General features: G+C 43.2%; 1 protein-coding gene across 6 annotated transcripts in view; it reads left to right on the top strand.

The window, feature by feature from the left end:
- phldb1b (pleckstrin homology-like domain, family B, member 1b) overlaps positions 1-12,089 on the top strand; it is a 107,790-nt gene that overhangs the window by 69,766 nt on the left and 25,935 nt on the right. The gene's annotated exons all lie outside the window — the stretch shown is intronic.

Genomic DNA, 12,089 nt, shown 5'->3' with positions numbered 1-12,089 from the left:
TCTGTCTATCTATCTATCTATCTATCTATCTGTCTATCTGTCTATCTATCTATCTATCTATCTATCTGTCTATCTGTCTATCTATCTATCTATCTATCTATGGTTTGTCATATGTCGGGTATTTTCTGGCATATTATAGACGTAGAAATGAATTATTAACCCTGCAGTGAGTGAATAATGAATCTAGCAGATGCAGCCTCCAGTCGACTGAGTCTGAATGGTTGTACGCATATATTCCTGTTAGATTTAAACTCTTAATATTTGCTATGAACCACTTCTGACATTTGATCTTTTTAAATCTGATTAAATCATTTTATTAATTTGTTAGTTTTTATTTACTTTCATTTATGTTTCAAGCCATGTATGTTGTTCCTGAATCACTGTTTTAGTTTGATGAACTGTTAACGAAGCGAGGTGTGAGGCGGGTCAGAATAAGCTCGGTAACGTGTCTGTAGCGTGTCCTGAGGCTTGCCGTGTTTGCTGTAGGAGAGTCCTGCCTCTTTCACCATCTTGTCTGCAGCTCGGCTGCACTGCCGATGACATGTGATGTCGGGGCGCCCAGATGAGCCCATAGCAACCGCATTGTTTGTTGTGTCCCGACCCGGCGGAAGGGGGGCGAAGGAGCGGTGCTAAACGTCTTGAACTTGTCTGCCAGCCTGAATGAAACTGTGGAGACATGGTCCTTTTAGCAAAGCGTTTTTATGTGTTTGTGCCTGCAGGAGAAGCTTTGTCTGCGTGTAATTACAGACTAGGAGTTTCAGAAAGAAAAGGCCGAGTAGAAGCAGCCCAGCTGGATGGACCTGCCCTCTGTCTCCGACTGCCAGGTCCTCCTGTGGAGACTCAGCAGTAAAACTGGACCTTTTTAACCCTTAACAGACCGAGTCCTGAAGTCTAGATCACATGACTAATGATAGATGTGGAGTTAAAGTGGTGTTAGGGGCGTTTCATTGATCATCAGTAAGCTGAGGACTGAGACAACATGTAGGGGTCTAATGTGACTCGTGCAGCTGGAAACTTCAGGGGAGCTGTGTTACAAGCTAACATGAGGAAAAAGCATCTTCCCCTGCTGCTCTATGGGAAAAATATACCATCCTCATTCCCTTTCAGACCTATACACACAGGAAGGACACACAAAATCATCCCAACTCGGTGCATCAGAACAAACCCTCGACCTGTCTCCATCCAGCAACGTGACGTTCTTAGTCACTGATGCCGAACAGAAGAAGTTAAACTGAATAAATGAGAGATAAAAACACGACGTACTTCCTCACAGCTATTTATCTGCTGGCAAATTTAGACCGAAGATGTTTTTTTTACCTGATAGGAAAACTACACCAGCGTGTTCCAAAATATAATTTCAATCAGAAGAGGAATCATCCTGTTTTTATTTACATTTGCAATAAAATGGCTCCTTAATAATCATTGAAAAAGGATTTATTGTCTCTGAACTGCAATCAGACGCTGCTGACGAGTTTTTTCCACGTCTCCACTGGGATTTTTCCCTCTTTATCTCATGTGATGAGCTCCACTGTAGTGTGTGTGTCCTCAGTGTTCACGTGTCTCATCACTTCTGTTGGATGAAGATGATGATGATGATGATGAGGAGTATCTTGATTAGGATGTCTGACACACTGGCTGAACAACCCTCCCGAATGCATGATGTTCCCACCACCATGCTTGAACGTGGGGGCGACGATCTCTGGGCTGAATGGTTCTTGTCTTTTACGTTAAGTGAAGGCTCGATACACGGTTACATGTGACCGTAAAACAGTTGTTTTTATCCAAATGTTGAGCTGCTGTTAAACGCTCTGAGGCTCTGTACCGGACCATGACCTGGTAGACTGGTACCTCCGTTATAGAGCTGTCCTTCCCAGACTGGGGGTTCAGGATCGTTTCAGATGTAAATAATAATTATTTACCCAAACATGAGGCTTTGGAAGATGGATACTACTTCCAGATTAGAAACCTTTTGCAGCCTAGACGTCCTAGTTTAGTTCTGGTTCCTGCAGTGGAAACGCAGACTCAGTGCCAATAAAGCAGAATAATGCAGTGAAGTCGCAGTGATTCACTTCTGTCCAGTTATGATGTAAAATTAGTTGTTGGACACAAAAAAAAAAAAAAAATTAGAGGCTTTATAATAAATTAATCTTAATTAATAGCATTTTAGTCACATATTTAGCCCAACAAGCAACATTTATTTTATTTAAATGCTTTGTAGTGTACATGTTTCAGCCATTTTAGTAATATGATTTTACAGTAATATCTGACAGTAAACAATATGCAGCAGCGGTGATGACCTCCTGCTCTGACTGCAGCTTGAAGCTGTGTGAAGACACACAGTTGTGCTCATATTTATTCATCCCCTTTCATTAAAGAAGGAAAAAAAACAGCTGCCTGTAAAATAAGCTGAAATTGACTAAAGTAATAATAAATAAAAAATTTATGAAAATCATGACATTATTTTCTAATTCTGGTTCAATAGAAATTTTTTTTTTTTTAAAAGCAAACAAATAAGATAATTTATTACATATTACATCACTTATAAAGTAATATTTAGTTAATAATCCTTTAATGTTTCCACTCCAGTCAGGTGTTTTCTGTTCCTCTCAGTCAGACTTCTGCACCTGTTGACACGTATTTTGTCCCACTGTTCAACAGAAAAGTCTCTAATTTTTCCAGGACACATTTGTTTTTTTTCTGTCTTCAACTCAAATAAATGAAAAAACAGTGTCTTATGTTACTAAATGATATTTTTTGCAAATTTTTATTTATTGTTCCTTTTTTTAAGTCTCCAATTATTTGAGTGACTGTTGTAAATTCAGCTTTTTCTTTAATGAAAGGGGATGAATACATATGAGCACAATTGTAGTTTCTGGTATTTTCTTCTGGAAGTGGGCGGGATTACGCAGCAGCTTCTGCTTAACATGGAGCATAAACATAAACTATATGTGCTTCACGTTCCTCACCAAAAGTCTTCAGTTTCCCCAGAAGAAGTCACGGGACAATTTAATACGTTTGTTTCTTTAGAGTCCAAGACTGTTATGAGACATGTTTATTCCTGCTGTAAACATATTTATTTCTGCTGTAAACATGTTTATTCCTGCTGTAAACATGTTTATTTCTGCTGTAAACATATTTATTTCTGCTGTAAACATGTTTATTCCTGCTGTAAACATGTTTATTTCTGCTGTAAACATGTTTATTTCTGCTGTAAACATGTTTATTTCTGCTGTAAACATGTTTATTCCTGCTGTAAACATGTTTATTCCTGCTGTAAACATGTTTATTTCTGCTGTAAACATGTTTATTTCTGCTGTAAACATGTTTATTCCTGCTGTAAACATGTTTATTTCTGCTGTAAACATGTTTATTCCTGCTGTAAACATGTTTATTCCTGCTGTAAACATGTTTATTTCTGCTGTAAACCTGTTTATTCCTGCTGTAAACCTGTTTATTCCTGCTGTAAACATGTTTATTTCTGCTGTAAACATGTTTATTTCTGCTGTAAACATGTTTATTCCTGCTGTAAACATGTTTATTTCTGCTGTGAAGTTGGTCTTTTTAACATGGGAGTCTATGGGGAATTGCTCTGTTTTGCAGCCCCTAGTGGATGAAGGAGGAACTGCAGTTTTATGCACTTCCACACAGGCTTCACTTTTTACCGCCGGAGGCTCCGTCCATCTTTCATATACGATCTATGGTGAGGATGCCGGCTCTGTATGCTAGCAGGGTGTGGAGCTGCAGGGCCTGTAATTAGTCACAGTCGACTCACTGCCATGACAGATTGTTTTTCTTGCCCGTAAGCGTATGTGTTTAAAGCTTTTCATACACAGTCTGCTACTCATTTACACAACTGATTACACAAAAACAAAGTTATGTGAAGAGTCTCAGACGAGCGTGTGCTTCACATTTTTACGTTTTCACTCAGAAAGTCCTCAGGACAGAAGATCCAGCTCTTCTGAAGGCTGAAAACCACTTCATGGTCCTTGTGCTAAGCTGTGTTGTTATGAAATCTGAGGACCCTTCAGCTGAGTGTCGTCAGGTTTTTACCGCTCTCTTGCTGAGGCGCTGACCTCCTGATGTTTTAAAAGAGCCGACGACCACGTGGGTGACGGGGATGATAGTCTTACAGCGCTGCAGTCACAGAATAATATGTCTTAATTTACTGAGCTTGATGATAAACCTCAGCAAGTTAAAAAAAAAAAAAAAACCTGAGATAAAGAGACAAACTGAAAACTGTCCAGCCTGCAGGGAAGTCTGAGACCAGGACCAAGCTGTCCAGCCTGCAGGGAAGTCTGAGACCAGGTCCAAGCTGTCCAGCCTGCAGGGAAGTCTGAGACCAGGTCCAAGCTGTCCAGCCTGCAGGGAAGTCTGAGACCAGGTCCAAGCTGTCCAGCCTGCAGGGAAGTCTGAGACCAGGTCCAAGCTGTCCAGCCTGGCACCTCCTGCTCCATATGGCCATCTGAATGGCTCGCTGTGCTGCCAGACGCTACATCTGAACCCGTCTCGCCACACGTGTGTCTTGTATCCACCGTTTTTCCTGTCAGGAGGCGTTAAGAGGCTGCAGCTGCTGCAGAAGCCAACAAGCTTCTGTCTCAGCCCAGACGCTGACATACGATTGTGTTACTGAGTTTATGGTCCTGAGCAGAGATGTGTCTCTGCTGGATGTTGGGAAGAGTAACACAGCAAATCTTGGTGAATTCTGCACAATCTCTGTCACATCTCAGGGTTAGCTGATGTGCTTTACGTGTTTCTGATTGGTAGCGACGTGCGAGAGACACGCTGCATCCTCCATGTGTAATACGACCCTTTGGCAGAGTTCAGGTTGGTGTGGAGCTGGTTAACCTGCTGCTGCGCTCGTGTGAAACCATTTTATTCATCACAATAAACGTAAATAAGAAAATAAATCCACTTTTAATGCAGCTTTCTTTTTACGAATGATGCATTTGAAGTCCAAACAATCCCAAAAATGCTGTAAAATCTTTCCGTAAGAGTTTTTTCCAGCGCTGACATGAGAGTTTTGGAGCGTACCGTCCTCTCCTCTCTGTCATATGTTTTCCTCTGATATGTTCCCGCTCTTTCCTTCTTGCTTCTTTATTTTCCATCCCAGCTTGACGTCACATCTCTGCTGCTTCTGTCTCCCAACATTAGCAGACCAAATATACCTGTGGGGGGGTTAAAACGCGACCCATATGAACCAGCAATCTCGCTGAGCTGGACTAAATATATCCAGCTACTGTGTTACGCCAAACCTGCCAGATATATCCAGCTCCTCCTCTGCTCCTCCTCCTCCTCCTCCCCTCAGGTTGGACGGTGCAGCTCTTACTCTCGCTGAAAGAACATTTATTTAAAGTAAATACGGAGACTCCTGGACAGGCTCGTTGGCAGGTTGGTGTCTCAGTTTACCGTTGGAGACATATTACTGACGTTTTAATCTATCTTTTGTTTTGAACCAAACAGAAACTGGAAAGAAACTGGAGAGAGCTCGTCATTAACCAGTAGCTGTGATGTGTCCTTAACTGGGACAGGAATACATCTGCAGGAATCCACTCGCTAGACGGTTCCAGCTGATGTTCCACATCCTCTTCCGAAAGCAGGAGCCGGATCAGGATGCAGCCTGTGGTTCCTTACACCTCCACTAGAGGGGGTCGTCTTACTGTCCGTATGCACTCTAAACATCCAGCTGCACATCTGGATCCGTCTGTAGCTGTTAGATTCAGCTCTGATATGAGTTCATCTGTAGATAAATAAAACTCCCTCGGATTTATGACCGAGGGACTTCATCAGGTCCACCGTCTAGTACCGAGTCGTCCTCTTCATCAGGTCCACCGTCTAGTACCGAGTCGTCCTCTTCATCAGGTCCACCGTCTAGTACCGAGTCGTCCTCTTCATCAGGTCCACCGTCTAGTACCGAGTCGTCCTCTTCATCAGGTCCACCGTCTAGTACCGAGTCGTCCTCTTCATCGGGTCCACCGTCTAGTACCGAGTCGTCCTCTTCATCAGGTCCACCGTCTAGTACCGAGTCGTCCTCTTCATCGGGTCCACCGTCTAGTACCGAGTCGTCCTCTTCATCAGGTCCACCGTCTAGTACCGAGTCGTCCTCTTCATCGGGTCCACCGTCTAGTACCGAGTCGTCCTCTTCATCAGGTCCACCGTCTAGTACCGAGTCGTCCTCTTCATCGGGTCCACCGTCTAGTACCGAGTCGTCCTCTTCATCGGGTCCACCGTCTAGTACCGAGTCGTCCTCTTCATCGGGTCCACCGTCTAGTACCGAGTCGTCCTCTTCATCGGGTCCACCGTCTAGTACCGAGTCGTCCTCTTCATCGGGTCCACCGTCTAGTACCGAGTCGTCCTCTTGGTCGGGTCCACCGTCTAGTACCGAGTCGTCCTCTTGGTCGGGTCCACCGTCTAGTACCGAGTCGTCCTGTTCGTCGGGTCCACCGTCTAGTACCGAGTCGTCCTCTTGGTCGGGTCCACCGTCTAGTACCGAGTCGTCCTCTTGGTCGGGTCCACCGTGTAGTACCGAGTCGTCCTGTTCGTCAGGTCCACCGTCTAGTACCGAGTCGTCCTCTTCGTCGGGTCCACCGTCTAGTACCGAGTCGTCCTGTTCGTCAGGTCCACCGTCTAGTACCGAGTCGTCCTCTTGGTCGGGTCCACCGTCTAGTACCGAGTCGTCCTGTTCGTCGGGTCCACCGTCTAGTACCGAGTCGTCCTGTTCGTCGGGTCCACCGTCTAGTACCGAGTCGTCCTCTTGGTCGGGTCCACCGTCTAGTACCGAGTCGTCCTCTTGGTCGGGTCCACCGTCTAGTACCGAGTCGTCCTCTTGGTCGGGTCCACCGTCTAGTACCGAGTCGTCCTCTTGGTCGGGTCCACCGTCTAGTACCGAGTCGTCCTCTTGGTCGGGTCCACCGTCTAGTACCAAATCACCAGAATCCACTTCATACTCATTATTCCTGAACATTCTAACGGTTTTCCAGCCTCACAGAGGAATAAACATCCGACACGTTAATGAGTCAGTCCTCCATCTGGTCCTCCATCTGGTCCACACTGCTGACCAGTACACTGTAATGGGATTTACCACTCGTATCTGAACTTGGCATCAACTGAAGTGCAAGCACTCGTTCTGGCTTTGACCCGGCGGTGGTCAGTAGCTGTGATATTTGACATGTTGCCGTGGTGACGTGTCATGTTGCTTCATGTCCTGCGTGTTGCCACAGAAAGACGCCCTGATGTCTCCAGCGTCACGGCGTTGCTGCAGATTTACTGCTGGCTGCCTCCCAGCACCCTGAGACCACAGAGAGAACAACTGTTTGTCTTCAGGCAGCTTTCTCTCATCTTTCTAGATGCTTATTACCACCTTAAAGGCTTCTTTTATCATTAGGCCGCTTGAAAGAGGAGAAATCCCCACAAAGTTTGTCTTTAGGAGGAGAAATGTTGCAGACTTTGTGTGAAACTGCATCCGAGCTGTTTCTGCTGCTGTTATCTCCAGCTGCTGACTTTGGCAGTCGCTCTTCATGCGTTTATTTCCAGTAAAGCCACTTCATGCAGTATAAAGTTCTGCCCTGCGGGTAAAGTTAGTCCTCTCGGCTTTTCTTAGAAGCCCCCAGCAGGCCGCCTCCCACCGCGGGAGCTGCGATTCATAACCACCTCTCACAAGACCTGGGGAAGGTCTAGAGGAAAGGGGAGGGAGTTAAGGCTGCTCTGCATCTGTCCCAACGCAGCACAGCTGCTCGGGAAGCCAGCACAGGCTGCGGAGGGAACACCTCTAGGTCCTGGTGGGGTTGTAATCCAGATGGACCGCAGGACTGTACCAGTTCCGGGCCGGGGTCCCGGCAGGGAGCAGGCCCTGCTGTATCTGCTGGCTCTGGCTGAGGATAAGCCCATCTTTCTCAACAGTGTGAGCGCTCTTATGAAGGTAACCGATGCTGCTGCTGCTGCTAATATTACCCAAGCTGTGAGTTTAAATAGCGCGTGGTGATGTTTCAGTGGCTGGTTTGGGTGAGATCTGGACCGCTCTGAGGCCTGCATGTGATGCAGAGTCCTGCAGTCCTGAACAAGAGCGCTTTCATCCACTTTCCGCTGCAGTGTTTACAACTGGAAGCGAAGAGCGGTCTGGTTTCTCTGCGCACTAACACGACCTGCTGCTGTCTGACCAGCTGCTCATTTAAAACACAATTTCATCTTTCATGCCCAGATTTCTGCTGGTTACTGTCTGTAGATGGAGCTAACGTCCAGGCCGGATCTTCATCAGTGCATGAAACGTTTTAAAAGGAAACAGCGTGAGGCGTTTATGTTCTGCACAACAAACCAGATGCTGCAGAAAAATCAGCTTTTTTCCTTCTTACCAACGTTTGGTGCCACATTAGTAGTTTCAGCAGGAGAACTAGCAGAATGCGAGGAAGTTAACTAAAGACTCTAAAGATTTTTATAAAACTGTTTCTGAATTTGTCTCCTGGAGGATGAAGTGAAACCTGGACTTTCTACAACCTGCATTGTTTGATAGTAGAGAAGAAGTCCTGAGAAGGATCATTTACTCAATACAGAGGTTTATAAAAACCTGCTGATCAATGACCCCCTCTGCCCACTGGTTTCTATCCCAGTTAGAAGGAATGCTGGTAATGCTGGTCTGCAGCAGGCGGCTGGTTTTCTGATGTTTGTAGTTTCTCTGGTTCTCAGACTGGACAGTCCTGGTGTTTCCAGTCCTGATGTCCCAGCTGAGCAGCTGCTGCTGCTCGCTACACGTTAGATTTAAAGAAATGACTTTATGGCATTTTCATTTTCTATTTTATTTACTTTTTATGTTAATTATTTCAGTATTTTATAAATTAAAAAGATTTCTGCATTTTATGTATAGAACATTCCTTCAATTTTTTTCTGAAAGATTCTACTGGACTGGAGCCTTTATTTATCTATATTCTATTTGATTTATTTCTTTATTTTTTATTTATTTATTTATATTTTATTTATTTTTCATTTATTTATTTACTTATATTTTATTTATCACATCAAATCAAAGATACTTTATGAATCCCCGAAGGGAAATTTATGTATGTATTCTTAATTCATTTCTTTATTTTTTTTATTTCTTTATTTATATTTATTTATTTTTATTTATATTTTATTTATTTATATTTTATACATTTTTGATAATTTGTAATTAGACATTATTTTAAATGTATAAAATAAAGTAAAATTGTCAATAATTTCTAACATAACTTATTTTAAATATTTAATAGAGATTATTAAAAGCTCTTGGAGCCAGTATCCTTAATCCAGGCAGGAAGTATTGATCAAACATGAATTCAGTAATCATTAAAGAAAATTTTAGCGTGTAAAATGTCTTATTTTAGGTATTTATAGTTATTCAGTTTATGTGAAGTCAGGATGTGATGTCATTTCGTACTGAACTCTGGATTATCAGCAAACATTTGGTGGATTCATTTATTAGATATGAGTTTTTACACCTTTGCTGTTCCTGCTGTTGGAGAAACCGAGTAAATAGAATCAGTAGAAAATAATCTGCTGCTTCCAGAGACGTCGTTATCAAATGAAGTGGTTTTATTTGTTCTTATCTTGACTGAGACGCACCAAGAAGGGCTGGACCTGCGGATGATCTGAAGATTCTGAGATCTGAGAGTTGAACAGGTTAAACCACACCTGTCCCAACACGGACAGGTGTGGAATCCCACCTGAACCAGCAGTCGGGTCAGATGCTGCTACGCTAACATGCTGAGCATCTGGAAGTGTAACACACAGTGATGTGCTGGCGGCGGCCGTGTGTGTGTGTGTGTGTGTGTGTGTGTGTGTTTGTGTGGGGGTGACACAAACGTGGACGACCCCCCCCCTTTATGGTGGCTTTCATGCTTGAAGAAATAAAAGGAGCTCCAGAAATAAAAGTGAAGCAGGATCGTCTTCATCTTCCTCCTCTGGGACCTGAATGTGGTGAAATCTCTAAGGATTAGAGTTTGATCATGAATGGGCTTCATTTTGCAGACTCCCCCCCCCCCCCCCCCACCCCCACCCCCACCACCACCACCACCACCACCCCGCCTGCAGATATATGTGGAGAATAAAGCTTTGTTGAACTTTTCCTGATAACTGGGAAATTACTATGCGTGCGAGTTTTCTGTTTACGCCTGTGACGTAGGCAAGTGCTGCAGAAACCAGCGTGGCTTAAAGAAGGTGGCGGGGGGGGTTCCCCGAGGGCTTCTGAGGAAGAGGAGGAGAAGAGGAAGAGGGATAAAAACATGCTTTGCTGACTCTCAGGAGGAGGGAGGAGGAAGAGGAGGAGATGCTGGGAGGATGAAAATAAAGAAAGTGGGGAGTGAAATAAGGCGTCTAAACAGAACCCTTTTCAGCATATAAAGTTTGAGTTTGAACATGTCCCAGTCTGGCCTGGATCTGCTGGGAATGTGGGGAATGGTGTCTGGGAAAGGGGAAGGCTCCAGATTGGCCAATTTATGGGAACTTGAGCATTCCTCGGTTGGTAGGAACTCAGGATTTAAAGGGTCTGTATAGCAGTCTGCAGATCTGACAACCTGCTGTAAAACTTAGGTTTGTTTTGTTGTTTGTCTCGATGCAATTTAAGATCAAACCAGAGAACATAAACATTAAACCAGTACGTTTAATTTGCTGAATTCCCACAGACGATGAAATAAAGTGCCTTGCTCCCCCAGTAGACCAAAATCGGCTTAGCCTGCTTAACATAAAATATGTTCACACAAACCACTTGTTCTGTAGCAGTCTGAGGTTTGCATCAACAGTCTGAGCTTTAAAACAAGCTAACACGTGATAGCATGATGATTTTTATGTGGCTAACAAACTTAACTTCTCTCTAGCAAAGCTCAGACTACAACCTCTTAAACATTTGCAGACAAACAGTCTTTCATTTTCCAGGGTAAAATTGGTTTTTATTAGCATGTTCTTCTCACTAGCCTGAAGCATTGCTGTGTTTAATTGTTGTTAATCATTTTAATGTAAATATTAGCAAGAAAAGTCCAATTTGTGTTCATTTTTGTTAGAGGGAGTTATTTATCTTTATCTCGCAATTAGCAGTGCACCACTAAGTTAGCCAAAAAAACAAAACAAACAGATAAAACATAGCATTGCAGACTTAGCATTGCTTGTTATTTGGCTAACAAGCTTAGCTTGTCAGATTCTGCCAGAAATTAGTAACTGCAATACATATGTTCAGTGTTTGTATTGGTTAGCATTAGTTAGCTAAGTGTTTGCTTTGGTTGGAAAGCTTTGGTATTGTTTGGTTAGCATTAATTAGCTAAGTGTTTGTAGTAGCTATCTAAGTCTTTGTATTTGTTAGCATTGGTTAGCTAAACACTTAGTTAGCACATGCCATCATTTTTTAATGTTAACATTTAGCAAAACAAAAAGCCAAACGTGTGCATCACAGTAAGTTTTTTTTCATTTTTATCTCAAAATAAGTAATGCATAGCTAAGCTTAAAAAACATTGCTTACCTAGCATTGCTAACTATATCCGTTGCTGAGCATCTCATTAAGATGTAATTTGATTGTATAAATTTAAGCAAAAGTCCAGTATAGGTTTGATTAATACACTTAATGAGTTAAATTAAAAGTATTGCTAATTTAGCATTGCTGCGTTAGCTTTTAGCTTTAGCGGCTGTGAGTTTGTGCTGGTTTATGACTGATGAGCTGTAAATGATAAAAAGCAGACTGCTAAAGTCTGAATATTACATATAATAAGATGTACGATGACGCTAACCGCTTTGGTCTGGATGAGATATGCTGTCTTTAGCACCAGACCATAATATCTTGTTGGTGGGTTCTGCATTTGTTACCTGGATCCTGTCAGGGCGTTTTAGTGGAGGGGCCAGTTGTTATGGTAACTTCAGGAATAGTGGGTGTTAACCGGCTTTTAAAGGCCAGTATTTGTCCATGTGTCCCTGGAAGCAGCTGTGTTAGCTTGAATCTTTCATTTCAGAGGGCTTCTGTTTCTCACGCTGTCCATCATCAGTGAGTACAGCCACATCTTCCTCTGAAATCTGGATTTTTATGGCTTGTTGAGGAAACTTTCTCCACTTTTAACACACTGAATTCTTTAACCAGCCGAATC

The sequence above is a fragment of the Telmatherina bonti genome (assembly GCF_933228915.1).
Source record: "Telmatherina bonti genome assembly, chromosome: 9".
Taxonomy (NCBI): domain Eukaryota; kingdom Metazoa; phylum Chordata; class Actinopteri; order Atheriniformes; family Telmatherinidae; genus Telmatherina; species Telmatherina bonti.
Note: the sequence above shows the minus strand (reverse complement) of the source record. Positions and strands in the feature narration are given on the sequence as shown.